The sequence below is a fragment of the Alosa pseudoharengus genome, unplaced genomic scaffold, assembly GCF_046254945.1.
Source record: "Alosa pseudoharengus isolate Yale_2024_CS ecotype anadromous, Long Island Sound unplaced genomic scaffold, YU_APseudo_1.1 YU_APseudo_1.1_scf_17, whole genome shotgun sequence".
Lineage (NCBI taxonomy): Eukaryota > Metazoa > Chordata > Actinopteri > Clupeiformes > Clupeidae > Alosa > Alosa pseudoharengus.
In genome coordinates, this window is record NW_027468640.1 from 35,922,406 (window position 1) to 35,943,856 (window position 21,451).

The following is a 21,451-nucleotide window of genomic DNA, read 5'->3' on the forward strand; positions in this document are numbered from 1 at the left end:
CACACACACACACACACACACTCACACTCTCTTCTGTCTATCGCCTCCAGCAAAGGAACCAGGAGAAGCGAAGCTGTAGACCCAAGGGAGAAGTCTGTGCATGAGTTTGTTTGGAGATGTGTGTGTTTCTCTCTGTGTGTCTGTGTGAGCATATATGTGTGTGCTTGTGTGCGTGTGTGTGTCTGTGCGAGCATATATGTGTGTGCTTGCGCGTGTGTGTGTGTCTGTGTGAGCATATATGTGTGTGCTTGTGTGTGTGTGTGTGTCTGTGTGAGCATATGTGTGTGCTTGTGTGTGTAAGCTTGTGTGTGTCTGTGTGTGTGTGTCTGTGTGAGCATGTGTGTGTGTGTGTGTGTGTGTGTGTGTGTGTGTGTGTGTGTGTGTGTGCACGCATTAGAAACACGTGCATAGTATGTGCACATGTGTCTACTGAAGGAAAATAACTCTGGTATCAACTCTGAACTTCAACCCCTCTGCTAAAGCGATCCACATTGATAGTGGATGAAAGAGTGGATGAAAAACGAAAGAGCGAGAGAGCGAGAGAAGGAAAGGAGGAGGAAGATGGAGGGAGCAGGGAAGAGCGGATGATAGAACAGAGAGAGGGGGATAAAGGGAAAAGGTATAGAGGATGAAAGAAGAGATTGCACAGATGAGTACGGTGCTTTGTGAACCTGGGTCAGAAGCTCTGCAGTCCCACTGAGGGAAAGCCACTTAATGCAGACCAGACCAGAGCACAAGTCAACACACACACACACACTACGCACACACTACCCTCACTCACACACACTACCCACACACTCACACATACACACCTCACACACTCACACATACACACACACTAAGCACACACTACCCACACTCACACGCACCTCACACACTCACACATACACACATAAAATCATGCACTCTTGCACATACACACAAAGCCACATTCACCAACATCTCTCTCTCTCTCACCCCCCCCCCCCCACACACACACACAGTCATGCTCACACTTCCATACACCCACATCTCTCTTTCTCTCTCTCTCACACACACACACACACGCACACACACACACACACTCACATTCACTTACACACGCACGCACACACGCACGCATACACACACATGCATACACATAGTTACAAACTATGACATTGCCGTTCCTGCACATCCATCCAAGCTCATATTCAGCTGTACAGCTCCATGCTCACGTAGAGCAGATGGGAAACACACAGCCCATACATTTCAACCTACATTTATTATTGTCACAATTACTCTTTCTCTCTCTGTTTCACTCACTTCTACTCCCCATCCATCTCTTTCTCTCTCTCCGTCCTTGCTTTTCTCACTGTCATTCGCTCCATCTGTCTTGCGTTCACAGATGTACACCAACACATATGTAGAGTATTCATCATTTCACACACACCACACACACATAGAAACACTCTCCCCCACACACAGACACACAGACACACAGACACACACACATGCACACACAGACACAATGCCATGCACAGACACAGACACACACACAGACACACAGACACACACACACACACACACACACACACACACACACACACACACACACACACACACTCAAAATCCAATCCTGCACACAAGGCCATCTTGTGACCACACACACACACATAGACACACTGGCCTTGAGTTTGGTTTGACAGTTTAGTTTTTCAGTGCCTGTGTTGGTGAGTGGTTGACACTTCGGAGAGGCGAGGAGTATAACACTTCACTTTCATTTGTGGATTTTCCACATTTAGTAGTACACACAGAGAGCACACACACATGCACACACACACACACACACACACACACACACACACACACACACACACACACACACACACAAACGATCACTCTCACACACATACCTACACACGCACACAAACCCACAGGTTACAGAGGGAGTGTTTTCCTAAAGCTCTTTAAGCTCAGAAGCTTTGGCTTGAGCAGAGGTCAGTCATGATATCTCACACACTCTCATAGAACCATCACAAAGAGTCACACACACACAGACACACATGCAATGATAACTCATCCAGTCTGACCAGTTAATCTGAGAACAAGCTACCGTTAGAGAGCGCGGGACGAGAGGAGATAAGGAAGAAAGAGTTAAAGAGAGAAGAAGGCAGGCCTACAGGGAAAGAAGAAGAAGAAGAAGAAGAAGAAGAAGAAGAAGAAGACTCCTCCCCATGTACATGTGTGAGTCTTTGTATGTTTGTGTGTGTCCCCCCTCTCGGACTTCACTATAGTACTAAACTTGTGTGACATGCTGCTGCCTGCTTCTTTGCTCACAGCCGCCTCCTTCTCTCTCTTTGTGTGTGTGTGTGTGTGTGTGTGTGTGTGTGTGTGTGTGTGTGTCTGATATATTTCTCCCAGAGGTTGTTACACCGTTCAGGAATTTGAACTTCACCTCTGGTAAGGAAGGGAGAGGAGTCCAATGTCTCCATGTATGACTGAGTGAGTGTGTGTGGTTGTATGCGTGTGTGTGTGTGTGTGTGTGTGTGTGTGTGTGCGTGTGTGTGTTTGTTTGTTTGTATGTATGTATGTGAGTATGTCTACACAATTCTATCTGTACAGTACATCTTTCTGTGCTTGAGCCTGCTTGTGTGTGTGTGTGTGTGTGTGTACTACCTCTGTTACATGTGTGTGTGTGTGAGTGTGTGTGCGTGCGTATGTTTGTGTCTGCTTGTGTGTCTGTTTGTGTGTGTGTGTGTGTGTGTGTGTGTGTGTGTGTGCGTATGTTTGTGTCTGTTTGTGTGTGTGTGTGTGTGTGTGTGTGTGTACTGTAACATGATAGATGAGTAATGGATGAATGTGTGTGTGTGTGTGTCTCCACATGAATGATGGGGCCATTTGAACCCCCATCCCTGATAACGCCCACCTAAATGCACTCTATCTGTCAGAGAGAGAGAGAGAGGGAGAGGAGGGAGGGCCAGACAGAGATAACAAGAGTGAGGGAGAGAGGAATAGAGAGCTGGGAGGAGAGGAACAAGTGTTGCTGCACAAGGGAGTGTCCGAAAGAGAAAGAGAGAGAGAGAGAGAGAGAGTAGGGGATTGCAGAGGAAAGGAAGCTGATGGACAGATCAAAGGGAAGGTGAAGTCACAGAGCCAAGAAAAGAAAATCTCTCTCACTCTTTTATATGTCTGCCATTTTCGTTAGCAGTAAACACATCGTGTCTGTCTGACCTCACAGGTCCACATTAGGGCTGCACGATATTAGGAAAACATGCGATATGCAATAACATTATTGAGTACTGCGATAACGATATAATTTGCGATATTTAAATATACTGCCCAATAAAGGTTTTCCACACATATTTTGAAACCTTCCACCCTTCTCCATTGTCAAACTACATTCACAGAATGTCTGACAGTTCTTGCAAAATAAAACACTCGCCTCAAAAGTTTTACTTGTGCTCAGAACCAAACAGTGTCAGAGTGATTCCGTGTATGATTGAAGTGTTCCCTTAATTTTTTTGAGCAGTATATTTAATGTTTTTTTCCCCATTCTGCTTGCTGCAAGCATACACTGTAGGGTTGGGGGGGTAAATGTATAATTACAGAAATAAATGTATAATTTTCTACATAAATAATATAAAATATCATGTAGCCTATATGGCCTGATGAAAGTGGACAGCTAAGAGACCTACTGAGGCTATCGAAGTTGTGTGGAAGATCTGCTCCTAATCCTCATAAAAGACGGGTGGACAGCCAATCTGAACACTTGTGCACCAACCAGCGGAATATTCCACATTGCCAGCCTTCGATGTGCCTAGCAAAGAAGCTACTTAAACTATATCGCGGCAGTCATCTCAGTCTGTAACCTCATACGCTGCGCATCCCACGTTATTAGGCTACCGGCATGCCGACTACGAGGGCAGCGGAAAGTGAAAGTAATTGGGCTGCAATCGCACAGTCCAGAAGTAGGTTAAACAACTTTTACAAATAACGAATCCTGATTACCTCTGTGCTGCTGTCTGGGGCTTTTGCTAAATGCAAATCATGAAATACAAGCCTTACAGACAGTGAAAGACATCTTCTGATATAACGATAACGAAAGAAATTGTTTATTTTAACACGGTGGAGAAGGACGCATTTGCGCTGTGTTTGTAACACGGCATCCTTCATAAAACCAAAATATTCCCATAACAGACGTGCTTTTCCTTTTAGTCACTAATTCCTCTTCACCCAAGTGTAGCCTACCTCGCTCGACTCACTGTTTTCAGCCATCACGACTTAGCTCCCGCTTCAACACCTAAAACACCACACACCTAAACTGGTAGGGGACGGGCTTCTTGGGCTGCATGACAGCATCAGTTTGGTAAAATATGTTGACATTCAGAATGTGAATACACCATAGACTGTATGGAATGCGCACGGCACAGAAAATGTATCGAATTTATCGAAAATTAAGTAATCTTTGCGGTATGTCCATCGCAAGTGTTGATATCGCGATAACGATAGATTTTAGATACATCGTGCAGCCCTAGTCCACATAGTCATTGACCACTAACATCACCCAATAGTCACTCTGATACCCATTTCCATTAAGTAATAGAGTAATGCAGAGGGAGAGAGCAAGAAAAAGGATGCTATGGGTGTGTGTGTGTGTGTGTGTGTGTGTGTGTGTGAACTGGTTCCATCATAACACATGACAGTGACTACTTCAAAAACATTCCAAACACTCCTGTCATTGTAATTGTAAATGAGGCTATACAATCTGCATTTACCTTTGAGGTGGGCTGCTGTTTTTACCTATATATGGACACTGGCTACTATTCCAAACCGGCCACTGGTAGATCTCATTCACCAACTTGGATACAACTGTAAACTAATAACGCTGGTATTTGGAAGTTTAGGTCATGTCCATAAGGATGTGGTCAGGGGGATGCAGTTAGGGGGGCTGTAAAAAAGAGGCAAAAAACTTCCAAAATTCTGCTCTGTTTAAGCCATCACAGGGAGCATGCAAATATGGAGACGGAGATGCTTTGTTGATCCTTAATGTGCTGAGTATTATAAATGGAAGGACCTGTAAAAGCATGTGAGCCATGTAAACCTGTCACCTTGTCAGTGACTCTTCGCAGAGTATTTGGATCTTGTTTTCCTTGCTTGCCTTTTTACGATCCAAATAAAAACATTCAAATGTGTGTGTGATTGAGTGAGTGAGTGAGTGAGTAAGTAAGTGTGTGTGTGTGTGTGTGTGTGTGTGTGTGTGTGTGTGTGTGTTTGTGTGTGTGTAGTGCCGCTGTTACCACCACAAGCATCATGCACTGTGCATAGGGCCAAAAGAACCAAAACTTAGCCAATAGATATAAGTAACTTTATTTCAAACTGCTTTGCATTCTTCTGAATGTTCACAATGTCAAAATGCAGCAACACGTTACATGCAAGGGTGATATGGGCAGTGGTGGAGGAAGTACTGAATCTCAGTACTTAAGTAAAAGTACAAATACACAGAGAAATATTTACTTTAGTAAAAGTAAAAGTACCACAATGACAACCGTACTTAAGTCAAAGTAAAAAGTACCTGGTTTTAAATGTACTTTAACTATTAAAAGTAAAAGTATTTGCATAATGATTTATTCTCTTAATATCTATATTCTAAAAGAAAAATTAGTATGGGCTGTGGCATTTTAATTAAGCTAGTTTTAGGTTATACTCGACTAGATAGTTTTAAGCTAATGCAATTGTGCTTCTGTGGCCCAGTTTACATTCTGACCTAGCCTACAATTCTAGAGACTGTAATTCTGGTTATCTACTAGGGCAGGGATTCCCAAACTGTGGTACGCGAGCTGCCACTAGGGGGTATGCGAGATGAAAAGGGCAATGGCGGAAAGGAGTTAAAAATGATTAATTAATTAATTAATACTATAATTAATTCATAAATAATACATAATTTCGAATCAGGTTATAATGATATGGAAACGTGAAATTAAAGGAAATCATTTGTAAACTCTATAATAGGGTATGTTTTCGTTAAAAAATAAGCTACACACAATAGGCTACACGTGATTTCCTGCGGGCAGCCAGAATATCTGGCGCGTTAGTTTCGTTGAAGTATAGGGCAGGTAGAAGGCTGTGTAAACATGGAAAACTGGCTAAAAACAGGGACACTGTCCAAAAGGCCTAATTAAAGCGATCGAAGAGGAGAAGAGAGAGAAACAGAGCAGGACACAGGTAAGGATGGAATGGGATGGGGGGCAGACTAATGAAGGTGGAGATGGAGCGCAGGGGGATAAAGGAAAGAACGAGACAGAAAAGACAGCGCGAAAAAAACGAAAGTATGATGAGGCATATAGCCCTCGGCTTCATGTGGATTGGGAGACAGACTGCCCAAAGCCACAGTGCGTGGTCTGCAGTGAGATGCTACTGTACCTAACCATTCTAATGTGGTTCTCCACACTGTTTTTTTTAACGTGAGAGCTCATAGACCAGTTGCACATTTTGATTATGTTATCATGTATGGCGGCTAATTAAACAACGATGCCTGGAATGTGTCAATAGAATGAGTTACTTTTTTATGTGTTGGATGGTGGGGGTACGCGAGCCGAGTCAGGATGTAGAAGGTGGTCCGCGGGGAAAAAAGTTTGGGAACCGCTGTACTAGGGTGATCTGCTGAGTATATCATTCAGCAAAACACGAGAGCCTGAAGTTTAACGGGGTAGACCAGGGAAACGTCGGGTGGATCGTAATGCCAATTCTGCTGATTGAACAGAAAAGTTGCTGAGAAAGGTGTCTTTATGATTAGGTTTAGTTTCACTTGCGCAGACGCACATAGACATTGAATGAGCGCTCACATTTCTACCCCCCAATTGTAGGCTATGCCTCTTTATTTGATCACACACAATTAAGAAATATTTCCTAATCTGGAAAATGCTACGTTTTTTTCGGCCAGCGGTTCTATAATAGTCTACCATTCATTTGTGCCGCAAATGATCAGACGTGTGACAGAAGCATAGCCTGTAACTTCGCTGATCCGCGGATAGCAATCTCATCGGAGAGGAGGCCCTAACGCTGCAGATAACAGACAGAGAAAGGCACAGAACACAGTTGCATGTCCAGTGTAGCCATGGGTCTGGTGAATATAGCCTACCGAATGCAGATGGCTACAAGCTCACGCTTTGCCTGGTCTAGACTAGAAGATTATGTTTCAAAGATTTAGAAGCTGGGCACGTAGCGCTCCAGAATCTGTGGTAGCAACCCCGCCCCCTGGTAAAACAAACGAAAAAAATCTGATCATAAAATGTATTGTAAAAAGGAACGATGGTGTTGTAGAAATGTAGCGGAGTAAAAGTACAGATAATTGCTGTAAAATGTAACGAAGTAAAAGTCAAAAGTATGCACTATAAATTCTACTTAAGTAAAGTACAAATACGTGGAAAATTTACTTAAGTACAGTAACGAAGTATTTGTACTTCGTTACATTCCACCACTGGATATGGGTCCTCTCAATCTCCACTATGCAGCAGATCTAATTTGAACGTTATGCTACTCCATTTAATAGGGCTTATTCGCAAACACCGCTGCGGCCATATTGTTGATATGACATTCCAGTTCTATAGGCTATTCTATGTGACAATCGCCTGCAGCACATAGATTTGAGCTGAGCAGAGCACAGTAGCCTAACGGCTTCATCTCGTCAATATCAAGAGTAGATAAACTTAATTGTTGTGGACCCATATCTAATAGACACAATAGCATTAAGTAAAGATCCGTCATTATTGTCAGCTGTAACTTACCCCGATATTTATAGCATAACTGTCTTGTTCATACGGCACACGTCGCAGCTGAAGGCGTTCGAGTCGCATGGTCGGCGAACTTATATTTGTTCTACGACAACATTTAAACATGCATGATCGCAGAGAATAAAGCTGTATCTCATTGGACTGCAATTGTATCTTGCGTTGGTGGGTTAGCCAGTGATTGTTCTAGTCTGATATCTATGCAACTGTATTGTCTGGATGCAGAAAAGGCTAACATATTTCTCTGTAACATTTCCAAAATACAAGTGAACAAAACACTATACAAATCAGAATTATCTACTGATATCTTTTTCCGCTGAGTTTGTTCCTATTTTCCACTTGCCGTACATACACTGCATAGCCTAAGACGAGCTGAGAAGGGTGCACCATCAATAAATATATTAGGCTACTGTAAAACGTTGGCTAACATTCCCTACCTAGCAATGCTATCCAAGGTTATATACGGTAGGCGACTACATCAGGCTACTGCTGATGTCTCCACATATTGCATAGGGGCAACTGTCTGCTGTCTGTACTGTCTAAAACTTATTTAACTTAAGCCCACAGAGAACAATATAATATAGTAGGCTATTAATAATACAGATATAATAATGGCGATGGATGTGAGGAGTTGACTGTAAGTTTAGCCACAAGTCTCTCCTGCGCTGACTCAACTCCTCAGCCTCATTCTCTTCTTGTTTTCTGACCATAGCTGTCAACGTTGAGCATTGAAAGTAAGGGAGATTTCCCGGGTTACTCACCCAAAATACAGGGAAATTTCAACATTCGTCTTTCTGTTGCTATCCCTCTACTGAGAGCAAGAATTCACACTACAAAACTGCTGCACTAACTAAACGAAGCTAGGCACTAACTAAACAAAGCTAGGTCTAATGAGACTTTGCTTAAAGATGGGCGTCTATTAGGGGTGTGAATCTCTCATGTAAAAGACGATACGATTCGCATCGAGATACATGGGCACGATTCGATACAAGAAAAGATACATGTTTATAAAAAACGATTCAGTACGATTCGGTGCGTTGCAATTCGATGCAGTTCAAGAATGGAAAGCATTCTGAAAGATTTTTTATCATTTGCTCAAGGTGCACATTAATTTTATATTATCAGTTATCGGTCATGGTTGTCAATTAGGCAAAAAAAATGTGTGAATATGATTATCTAAACTGAGGTTTGTTTCATATACTGTATTGAAATGAAAAAAGAATAGTCTACATTTCAGTCAAACACAGCAGCCAAATACAACATATTTGTTTTTATAGACGTTATATCTGATTGTTTTCATGGAGCTGTAGCCTTGTTGAGGTAAGACAATACCGAAATAAAATAAAACAGTGCTTAAGACACTCTTGGCCTTTTCTCATATAGCCTACAAGAATAAAATAGGCCTACATATCAATGAACTCTGGGTTTATTTTGTTCCAACGGTAGACTTATAATGCCACAAGTCTGAGTGAATATGAACAAAATAATCGGCTAATCATTTGTGCATCGTTTTAGCAAGGGACAAATTATTATTTAACATTAAGGAAATCCCTTCATCAAACGTAAGGCTATTCTCTACAGACTATCGTTGCTGTTAAGTGTTTAATTTCGCGCTGGATTTTGAAAAACAAAAGAGTAAAAACTGTAAAACAAACGACCGAGTGTGAGTTGTCACGTGCTTAAGTTGCAGTAGATGTATGGGTAATGAGGTCATTTGACAACTTTGGGCAATGAATGTAGCCAAAAACGAACTGCATTACCCACAATTCCGTGCCACGTATAGTTTCAAAACCGGACGTGGGATGAACGCGCTGCTTGGAACGTAAATGAGAGTGAGCGAGCAGAAAAGGTTGTGAACCGATTCGTAACAAGTAAATCAATATAACGACCGGTTCATTTCAGTTTTATTCCGATACGGGGCTTCACATATCGATGTAGCCGTATCTTACACGTTAAAAACGGATACCGATACGTATCGGTTAATCTTTACACCCCTAGCGTCTATCGTGCTCTCTCCCACACTGTTCTGATCACTCTAAGGTCGCTCAGGCAAGCAAAACGATGCTTTAAAAACATCTTTTCGCTTGAAGGGCAGGGGGTAGCTAACCTGACTCTCGCCAGATGAATTTCGTTCCGCCTAGCTCCACTCACATCCATCTGGGATTGGTTCCGTTGAGAGTGATTTCAGCACAAGATTGTATGGTAGAGCCAATCAGGACGCAGGGCGGGAGTTTCATAGATGTGACGTAGCGTAGAAGCGACTGTGAGACTGTTCTCAGCGTCACGGGTTGGCTTCGATGTGAGTGGTTGAAGTAGCACGTTAATAGATGACGGACAAGTGGCTTATCCAATCTTATGCAAGGATTTTTTAATAAGGCCCAGCCTTCTGAAGCACCACTCCAATGGATCGATCCCAGATGGATGAGTGGAGCTAGGCGGAACGAAATTCATCTGGCGAGAGTCAGGTTAGGGGGTAGCAACAGGACAACAGTACAGAGACGGACAAGTCCGGGGCTATGAGAGTAATAAAATATGGGATATTTTACGGGAAAATATTAAAACAGGAAGACAGCTGGAAAAAAGTTGACAGGTAGGCCTATGTTAGTGACAGTGGGTGACTCTAGGGCTCTTTGCTGTTGTTAGAATGGCCTGTATTGTTGTTGCTAAAACAGCCTGCAGCCTATGCACAACATAGGCCTACCATCACGTTACATTTTGTACAAATAAATAAATAGTCTACAGCGATAATGCCGGTGCTCTCGCGCTTTTCAATTGACAGCTGCATTAAATAGACCCACCTATGCATTTTCTATATCAACAAAATGGCCACTGCAAGCGTTATTACCTGATTATTACGTAGATCGAATATGCCTAATTGGGAACGCATCTTGAGCGTGCACGAGAGAGAGAGAGTGTGTGTGTGTGTGTGTGAGAGAGAGAGAAAGAGAGAGAGTAAGGGAGAGAATGTGTGTATGAGTACCAGGCGAGAGGAGGGGATTGAGAGAGAGAGAGAGAGAGAGAGAAGGAAATACACTAAGAGAAGAGAGAGGGCAGCACGTGGAGACAAGAATACAGACTGATGGGACTGTGAGGTTCAAGAGTACGTACTGTACAGGAACACATGCAGCAACAAAGTGACAGAGTGATTAAAGGAATCAGAGAGAGAGAGAGAGACGGGAGCACTCCCAACAAAATCCCTAGAGGAGACAGGAAGCCAGAAGCAGGAAGTCAGAAGCGTCCGACAGGAAGAAGCCGCCCCAACAGTGTCAAAGGTCAAAGGTGAAGCCAAGAAAAGAGCTTTAATTTCACATACAAGAGTAGCCGAGAGAGAGGGGGGGTAAAAGACAGCAAAGGCAATCTCTGGTTATACTCCTTTTTGTATGTGGGTGAGTATTCCTCATCTAAAGCTATTCTGGTTCATTCTGGCAGACTACCAGTGTCTGTGTTCGGATATGTGTGTATGTATGTGTGACAACAGGACCACAGCCAGAAAAGTGTGTGTGTGTGTGTGTGGGTGATTTCACCACATTGTTAACCGAGCATTCAATATGTTAATTGCAAATCAATCTGAGGTGGTTAAGTTGAGGCCTGTTATTCATCAGGCTTAATGGCACCGGGTGAGGAGACGGGGGGAACGACAGAGAGAGATTCATTTCAATCCCATGAAAAACTGCATTTGCCAGTCAGCCTACCATCAAACTGCCTAATGTTGATGCCTTTAGAAAAATGTCATGTCCACTCTGATTAGATGACTTTTTGGGTGCAGTGTCATAACTGGACCATTCTACCAGTGGCTGCACAGACGGATCCTTGCATCTCTCCAGCTAAAGGGTCAATCACACCAGGAACAATAACTATGAAGATAACCAGAACTATAATGATAAATGCGTCCACGTTGACCAACAATAAGAAAAGTCTCTCTTTGTGTTGATGAATGGCTAAAAACTTGATGGATTCTGATTGGCTGTCAGCTTTTTATCGTTCTTTGAAATCGCTCTGAAAGTGATCCGCAATGATATCGTTCTTCATGTCGTTATCGTTATAGTTTATTATGTGTGGACGTTTTCATTCATATTAGCTGCATTATATCGTTATAGTTTTTGTGTGGACGTTGTCATTCATATTAGCTGGATTATATCGTTATAGTTTTTATTGTGGACGCTGTCATTCATATTAGCTGATTATAATTTTTTTACCGTTATCGTTATAGTTATTGTTCTTGGTGTGAATGGCCCTTAATCCTGGGGCCTCATTTATAAAGCGTTCTTACGCACAGATTTGATCTTAGACCGTGCGTACGCTCAAATCCATGCCATCGCTCAGATTTATAAAAACCGTCTTTGACGTGGAAAACTGCTTATCTCCACGTCAGGTTCAAACTTGACGTACGACCATTTCCTTGTGGTAATGCCGGGGTACTGCAAGTCATCTGAGGTCCAAGTGCGATGCATTTTCAAAATTCCAAGACCAACGATCTCATGTCTTTCTTTGCCATATGCATGATCAATATCAGAAGATTTTTAAAGACGTTTTTGGACGCAGCTTAATATTTCATGGTTTGGCATAAAACTGCTAATGAGAACTATAGCCCACTTAAGAAAGTGAAAAAAACGTATACTTATTTCACAATATCTAAAAAAAACCCACCAAGACCTACGATAGAATAGCCTAATTGAAACATTCTTACAGGTGATCTAGTATATTTAGTGTTCTCACCAATCTAATATTGACCATCAAATGTCCAATTACCCTCGTTTAGGAGAGGAAGGCATTCAAAAAGGCATTCGAACAGTTTGATAATGTTGGAGGTTATTGTGCAGTATTGGGAAATAGGATAGTATTTTATCATACAGTTTTGAATGTTAAAAGTGAATAAACGTTTTTGAGAGGTGGATAAACTCTAATAAGAGGTGGGTAGGCCTAAACTCTATTTCTGAAATTTCAGAGGTGGATAAACTGCGTTTACTCGCGTTTAGCCTCCACTACATCCTAATTTGCGCTCATAGGCCTATTCCCAGCTTCGTAACAGAAAGGTAAAATTTTAATGTAAGCTATACAATGTAGGCTATAGATATTCTATATCATATATAGCCTACACAACCAAGGGACGGAAGTTATCCTCTGAAAGCAGGGCATCTTCATATTTAGTGTTGCGTAAAGAGGTGCAGAGCGCGCACCTGTTTGCTTGGCAGTGCCCAAGATCAGATGACAATACGTGAGTTGAATAATGTAGTATGAAATATAAAGGTAAGCCTAAAGCAAACAATAAAGGACAATGTTTAAGCCATTGGACATTATTGAAAGAAAACGATAGCAAAGATATGCAGACTGAATGAAAAATGACCGGCGGACTAGGCTACTTTTTCAGCAAAAACATAGCCTACCCTAAAAGAAACATTAAGCCTACATGACATATCACGCTTATAATTTAGTCCTCTGTTTTGTAGGCTAAATCAGCATATTAACCTGGGTCATACTGGAAACGTACAGTAGCCTACTGTACCATAACGTACAGGATTATATAGGCCTAGAGGTCTTTCCTTCATAAACTAGGCCTACCCATTTTTTTTCTACAAAGTAGGCCTAGCTTATTTACAAACATACGAAATGTTGATTATTCACATTACTGCAAGCAAAAGGAATGAAAGTGAACAGAGGACAATGGACATGGATGCATACGATCTCTTTCCAGAAAGCTTTGCTGGAAAAAACATAATTAGGTAAGCTATTCGAACTGACGCATATAGGCTAGTTAACATCAGATGGCATAGGCTAGGCCTATACAATGTTTTCAATATATAATTTTACATAAGCTACAGCTTTTAGGCCATTGATTTCATTAAAACATATGCTAATGATATTGATGAGGGGGTGTTTACAAGGCGGAGACCTAAAACCATCCGGCTGCGCACAAGTTGACGTTCATTTGTGATTTATAATGGGCACATCTGGAAGGGTGGCGTACGCACGTTTTTTTTGTGCGTACGTTCATTTTCTCTGAATCACACGTACGATCATTTCAGAAATGATCTAAGATCAGATGAAGATCTTATGTTCCTGTGATTAATTTTCTTTGGGAATGTGATGTTCGAGGCGGAACACAAGAAATGTTAAAATATTGGTTCTGCTCTGAACGGACTGATTGAAAAAAAATAATAATCAGATAATCAGATTTGAAGTTATGGTAGGCATTAATCATGTCCAATGATATAATGAAAGTGGAGCGATGCATCCAAATTTACAGCCAGAGAAAAGATGCTAAAAAAGAGTGAACAAGATGGATGAAATGGGAGAGAGGGAAGGAGGGAGTGAAGGAGGAAGATAAAAGGGAGTGAGGGAGACAGAGATAGAAAGTGCGACAGAGGAAAAAGCATGTGTAAATGTTTAGAAGGGAAATATATGCCTCTGCATGCACCATCTAAACCAAAGAGTGTTTTAAGTTCTGCCAATGAGTGGGTTTACATTGGAGTGTGTGTGTGTGTGCGCACGTGTCCCTGCGTGCCTGTGTGTGTGTGCACGCGCACGTGTGCGAATAAATGAAGGAGTGGGTGAGTGCTTCACTGATGTCATTGCAGTTGTGTTTTGGGTTACGCCAATAAAGTCGGTTTGTGCTGAACTCGGGGAACAAGACAAACGTTTCATCTATCGATAGCACACACACTCCCTCTCTCTGTCTCACTCACAAACACACACACACACACACACACACACACACACACACACACACACACACACACACACACACACTGCTGCTGTCCATTTACTGAAAGTATGCTCTGTTGTTTAAATTTTTCCTACTGATGTGAGCCAGTACGTTTATTATGCCCATATAAACACACACACATACACATGCACATACACGCAGCCATACACACACAGACCCAGTAGATATGAAGACCCAAACACACACACACACACACACACACACACACACACACACATATGCTTACAGAGGAAACAGAGAGAAACACATGTGCGCACAGGCACACACACTCAGACACACACACACAACCACTAACAAACACACACACACACACTTTCTGGCTGTGGTCCTGTTGTCCATTGTCCACTGGCTTCCTGGAATGGACTCACCGGATTGGCTGCAGATGTGACAAGCGGCCGTCGCCACAGAGGCAGGAAACACTGCACGCTCCTGCTGCAAACTGATTCTACTAATTACACACACACACACACACACACACAGACACACACACACACACACACACATCCTGACGAATATATCAATGAGCACAAAAATTCATATGCACAGGCACACTCACACATACACACACACACAGTCTCACATACACTAGAAAACAGATACTCAATAGATTAGCACTTGCATATACCAACATAACCAAATTGAGCAAATGTCACCAACATAACAGCAATGTAGACATGGAATGACAAGCTCACACACACACACATATTCACACACACAAACATACTTCCTAAAATACAACACACTTACATCAACACATGATTATAAACAGTTAAATAATGTTGACAAAAATGTATTCACTCTCTGTCACACACACACACACACACACACACACACACACTCCACTCACAAACACAAACAACACCCCCCCACACACACACACACACCCCACACACACACACACAACACCAGGCTGCATCCTCTAACCCTCTCTGCTGCCCTCTGTTCCCTCCCCTCAGGTGCACTCATCCATCATCCCTCATTCTCTCTCTCTCTCTCTTTCTCTCTATGGAGCGCAAAGGAAAACAACACAATGCAAGGAGGGAAGTGTGTGTGTGTCTTTGTTTTTTTTGTGTTTTTGTTGTCTGTATGGCACGCTATCATCTGATTAACTCCCAAAGAATTTTATCCTTCTCCCTTAAGCTCTCTCTGTCTCTTCTTTGTCTGTTTCTTTCATTTTCTCTGCATGTCTTTCTCTCTCCTCTGATAATAAGGACTCTAAGGTCAAAGGTCATCATAGATCACATCCTGCATGCCCCAGTATCTCGGTATGTGAAGGTGAGTGTATCTGTGTATGTGTGTCTGTGTGTTTGTGTGTGTTTGTGTGTGTGTTTGTGTGTGTGTGTGTGTTTGTGTGTGTGTGTGTTTGTGTGTGTGTGTGTGTGTTTGTGAATGTGTGTGTTTGTGAATGTGTGTGTGTGTGTGTGTGTTTGTGTGTGTGTTTGTGTGTGTGTGTGTGTGTTTGTGAAAGTGTGTGTTTGTGAATGTGTGTGTGTGTGTGTGTGTGTGTGTCTGAATGTCACTGTACTGAATGCAGCCTTAACATCAACTTTTTTGCATGCAGACCATGTTTCAAATTCGAGTTCCCACACAAACATATCAAGTTGTGGACCATATGTCTGTTTAGTTAATTAACACCAACAAAACATTTGACATCTTTTCAAAATACCATTCCTCCTTATGTGATGAGCATCAACTACTGTGTATTGTCAGTAAATGTTAAGCTAGCAGTGACGAAAATGAACAAAACCATAACTTCAACCGAAGTATGCACCGAATTGTGAAACAATGAATAGCTCAAAGCATGTGTGTGTGTGTGTGTGTGTGTGTGTGTGTGTGTGTGTGTGTGTGTGTGTGTGTGTGTGTGTGTGTATGCAAAGAGAGAGAGAGAGAAAGAGGGAGAGAGGGAGAGAGAATGTTTGTGAAAGGGTGTGTTATGATCACGTCTGACCTGCTGAGCTGAAGTGTGTGTTCTGAGCCTGCTGTTGATGGACAGGCCATCCTGGCCTTGATCTTTATACTTCACTTCAGGCTGTGTGTGTGTGTGTGTGTGTGTGTGTTTTGATCAGTTGTGTCCTGCAGAGCTGGATTATGGTGCTGATGGACAGGCCATCCTACTTGACCTGATCTTGATCTTTACACCTCTCTCACACTACGATCATGTGTGTGGGTGTGAGAGCCCAGATGTGCATGAAGTTTTGTTTTGACATATGTGTGTGTGTGTGTGTGTGTGTGTGTATGTGTGTGTGTGAAATGTGTGTATATGCATTGCATTTCATATATTCATTTGTATCCATGTGCCCATGCATAATAGAATAAGGAGAGATCATATCAACGTTGATGAAATGAAATGAGGTCATATTCAAAATTAAGAGACCACTGGAAATTTGAATATGACTGTCAACTCATTCGAAAGTCACTCAGTAACCATAGGATGACACCCGAAAAATGTGCAGAGGTCTCTTAGTTATTTCCAGAGCTGTATAGCCAGCTCTTCCACAATTAGAGACTGTTGATATGATCTCTCCTTATTCTGCTATGCATGGGCAATGTAATATGAGTGCATTTGATATTGCTGTATACGTAAATAGCTGTATTTCATGTTAAACATTGATATACAGTGATAAATAAATAGGCAATTAGAGATAGTGATATCTGTGTGTACTTGTATGTGTGTCTCAGTGGGTAAGTCTGTACAGTCTGTGTGTGTGTGTGTGTGTGTGTTTGTACACTCATCCATGTATGTGTGTGTGTGTGTGTGTGTGTGTGTGTGTGCACTCGCTTCACTGTTACTCCTCTCTCTCTTGAGTGATCTCAAACCGCACACATCTGGAGACGTTTGCCCAAGAACGAAGAGAAGAGAATGGAGGATGTGAGAGAGAGAGAGAAGAGAGAGAGAGAGAGAGAGGGAGAGAGAGAGGTGGTGGTGGAAGTGGTGTGTGTGTGGGGGGGGGTGGGTGGCGTTGTGTAGCTCACCAGAAGAGTTGGATTGTAACAGCTCGCCCAGCTTCTCTTTAGGGAGCAGCAAAATAAAATGGGAGAAGGAGAGAGGGATAGAGAGTAAGAGTGAGAGAGAAAAAGAGAGCAAGTGAGAGAGGAACAAGCAGCATAAGAGCTCCTGATGGAAACCAGATTGGCGGCAGTTTTTTTTCTTTCTTTTACCCATAAGTCCCCTCTCCTCGCGACGCGAACCCCACCCCGTGTTTTGCCTCTCTGTGGCCAAATTGAAACAATATTATTGGACAGAATCACACAGAGAGATGTCTGCTTGTCTTGCATTTGTCTAAGTGTGTGTGTGTGTGTGTGTGTGTGTGTGTGTGTGTGTGTGTGTGTGTGTGTGTGTGTGTGTGTGTGTGAGAGAGAGAGCGTGCATGGTATGTTTTTTTTACAACAGTATGAAGACATGAAAAGGCTGAAATTGTGATTGGCAGCTGTAATTTGAGTTATGGACACACTTTGATTTATGTAACTCAATCGAACTACTGACACACCCAGATTCTCTCACTCATTCACACACACAAAAACACCACACACACACACACACAAAAACACCACACACACACACACACAGACACACACACACACACACACACACACACACACACACACACACACACACACACACACACACACACACACACACACACACGGCATCTTTCCAAACTCCAATGGAGCCTTGTGTTAATGGGCTCCCTGTACTGTGAATAAACATTCTTGCACTATTGCAATGTGGCGTCTTGTCTCGCTTTTATGATGTCACTGACGCCAGAATTTTGCCTCTGCCTCAGCAGCATCCCTTTGCCTCTGAAATCAGTCTGTCTATCTGTCTGTCTGTCTGCCAATCGGTCTTCACATCTCTCACTGTCTAGTTTTGTGTCTGTGTGTCTGTCAGGCTTCATCTCCACCCCGTCTTAATCTGTCCATCTGTCTAAATCTTGACAGTTCTCTGTTCTATCATCCCTTTTCAGTGACCCCTTCATCCCACTTAAACTCTGCTCTCTGTGTGTGTTTCCCCCCCCCCCTCTCTCTCTCTCTCTCACTCTCTCACTCTCTCTCTCTCTCTCTCTCTCTGTGTGTGTGTGTGTGTGTGTGTGTGTGTGTGTGTGTGTGTGTGTGTGTGTGTGTGTTAGTCTGATATCATGCTCCCTAAGTAGACAGCCTAGATTTACACAATCACAATGACACAAGAAGCCAACAATAATCCCACCCAGAGCTCAAAGTCTTTGGGATTTGTTTGTTTGTGAGTGTGTGTCTTGGTCTGTGAGTGCTTCTGTGTGTGTGTGTGTGTGTGTGTTTGTCATGTTCTTTTAAAAGAGGTGGGATTCACACTGTCACAGACACAAGAGAAGCCAACAAATTCTCACACAGAGTTCAAAGTGCCTGGGATCTAGCTGTCTCTGTCTCTTTGTTTCGCAACGTGCGTGTAAAATCATTGCGAGGTATGTACAAACAGGCCGCAATGATGTAAAAGCGCAAACTGCCTGTCGCGGGAGCTGAAAGTGGCAGATTGCGATTGTCATGTCATGCATATGCGTTCATGGGAGGATCCAGGGGAAAGTGGGAGTTTAGCGTAAAAAGATGGGAGGGGAAGAGTAAAGAGCGCCTAATTATGTATTCCGCGGTATGTACAAAGACTGCTCCTGAAAGCGCACGTCTATTCTGCGCCTAAATACTTGCGCCTTGTAAAAGCAGGTGTTTATCCAAATTGAAGTCCAATGCTTCAATAAGAGAACCTTTCAAAGACAACAGAACCGCTATTTAGAGCACCAGTTTTGCAAGTCTTTGTAGGCTACTATCTAAAGCAACATTAACTTTCCTTGGCCTTTCGAATGTCTTACTTTCACTTTCACGTCATTCACTTAAACTTTCCTACTTGCTAGATTTGACCAATCTTCCATAGCCTACGTTCACAAGTAGTTTGAGTAGAACTACTGATCTTCATTATCTCCCTGCTCGTTGACATCTTATCATCTATGGTATTATTTCATGATCGCTAAACGTTTGATTCTTTTTAATGTCATCAGTTAACTTCATTCAACTGCGCTTGTAGGCTCTGCCATTCAGTTGTGGACGTTCGTAAATTGCGTTTATGGGCGGAGAGAGGCAGAGAAAGGCACAGTTTACACCAAGGATTGAACGATTGATAAATACGACAGAAACTTGGGTCTGTCAGCGTTCGCAGTCTGCGGTTTGTCCATGGCGCTGATAACGTTACGTTCGCAAATGTACGTACATCTGGCCCTCTGTGTCTTACTGCCTGTTCCACTGCCCCTCCCCATTTCTGTCTGTCTGTCTGTCCGTCACTCGCGGTAGGTATGTGCATGCGTGTTTCTCTGTGTCTGTACGTGTCATTGTGTGTCTCTGTGTGTCTGTCCATTTAAAATGGTCATTTCAGGCCCCAGCAGTGGCGCGACTGGCTGGGGCACCTGCACCGTACGCTGGCGATCCGGGTTCGATTCCCTGTGGTCCTTTCCGGATCCCACCCCGACTCTCTCTCCCACTCACTTCCTGTCAATCTCCACTATCCTATCTAATTAAAGGCAAAAAAACTATTTTTTTTTAAAAAAATGGTCATTTTAGACTGTTTTCTCACTTTCCTTTTTCAGGACCCTAACCAAAAGTAACTTTGATGTCTAAGACAGGGCAAGAACCAATAACAATTTGATTCAAACAAAACTTTTTTCTCACCTAAATTCCATTTCTGCTGAGAAAATTATTGTATCACGCATAGATAATGATATAGTTTGCATATTTGAATAAATGAAATATAACAACGACATGTACAGTACTGATAGTCAGAAAAGGAGAAAAGGCTGTATTTTGCATATATCAGTCTTTTTATTGCACAGATGGATTTCGCCGTAGTGTCTTCCACAGTGGGCACTATGCATGATGGTTCTACAGTATGGAATAGGGCAAATGTCATGTAGCTAATGTCATAAGACCACATGGCCTTTTCCCCATTGCTCAAAAGTCAAATTCAAGTCATTCAAGAACATACCAAAAAATAATGCATCTTAATCAAACAAAACTAAGTGTTGTTAGGTTGCATAAGGTTACTGAAACAGTACCATGGCAAATGTCTGAATGTGCACGTAGTGAAAGGTGAGAGGGGTCATCCCACCCCACCCAGCACTCTGTGTAAACATAGCAAAAGACCGTCAAGTTCAGAAATTCACAATTCCATTCTCCTATACAAATTTGTTGTTTAAAAGATACACATATGCATATTTACTTTCACAAAATAATGCACAGAATAACTAACACTAAGAGGTACTCATTCATTGACTATAAACTTAAGCATTTCCTAGTTGCATAATACTGTAATCTAGCCTGGAGGCCAGACCAAATTTAACTCCGCCCACAAAATTTGAGGTTGGGAAATTCGGTCTGGACTTGTTCCATTGAGAAACAACCAGAGCGGTTTGAACCGACTGCACCAATCAAATTGTTTGGGTGGGCATCGTACGATGCTGGACAGATGAACAATGATGCCTCGTCTATCATGTTACCTGAGTTGCTAGAAGGTTGACATTTACATTTTGCTATTGCGTCTGTTGTACAAGATTATGACAGCGCAATAACTTTGAAAAACGCATTTGTGGAGAATAAGGATAGTTGGTGATTCACGGCATGGCTATTTCTTTACTCTGATTGGCTAGGTCTATCCAATTGAGTGCAGAGGCATTTTACCCCCTGTATCGGTTGAAACGCCCTATAATCACATCCCAATGGAGCTGTATCAGACTCTAATTTTGAGTATGGCTACATCAGGCCATTTTGTATCTGCAATATTACATGAAAAAAAAAATAATTTTGTCGGGTGTAAAGACTGGGAGGACTTTACCCAGAAGCCGTTTGGCTGTTTGAGCGTGTGTGTGTGTGTGTGTGTGTGTGTGTGTGTGTGTGTGTGTGTGTGTGTGTGTCCGTGTGTGTGACTGATGGAAAATTCCTTTCAGCCACTATAATGTCCTCAACACTA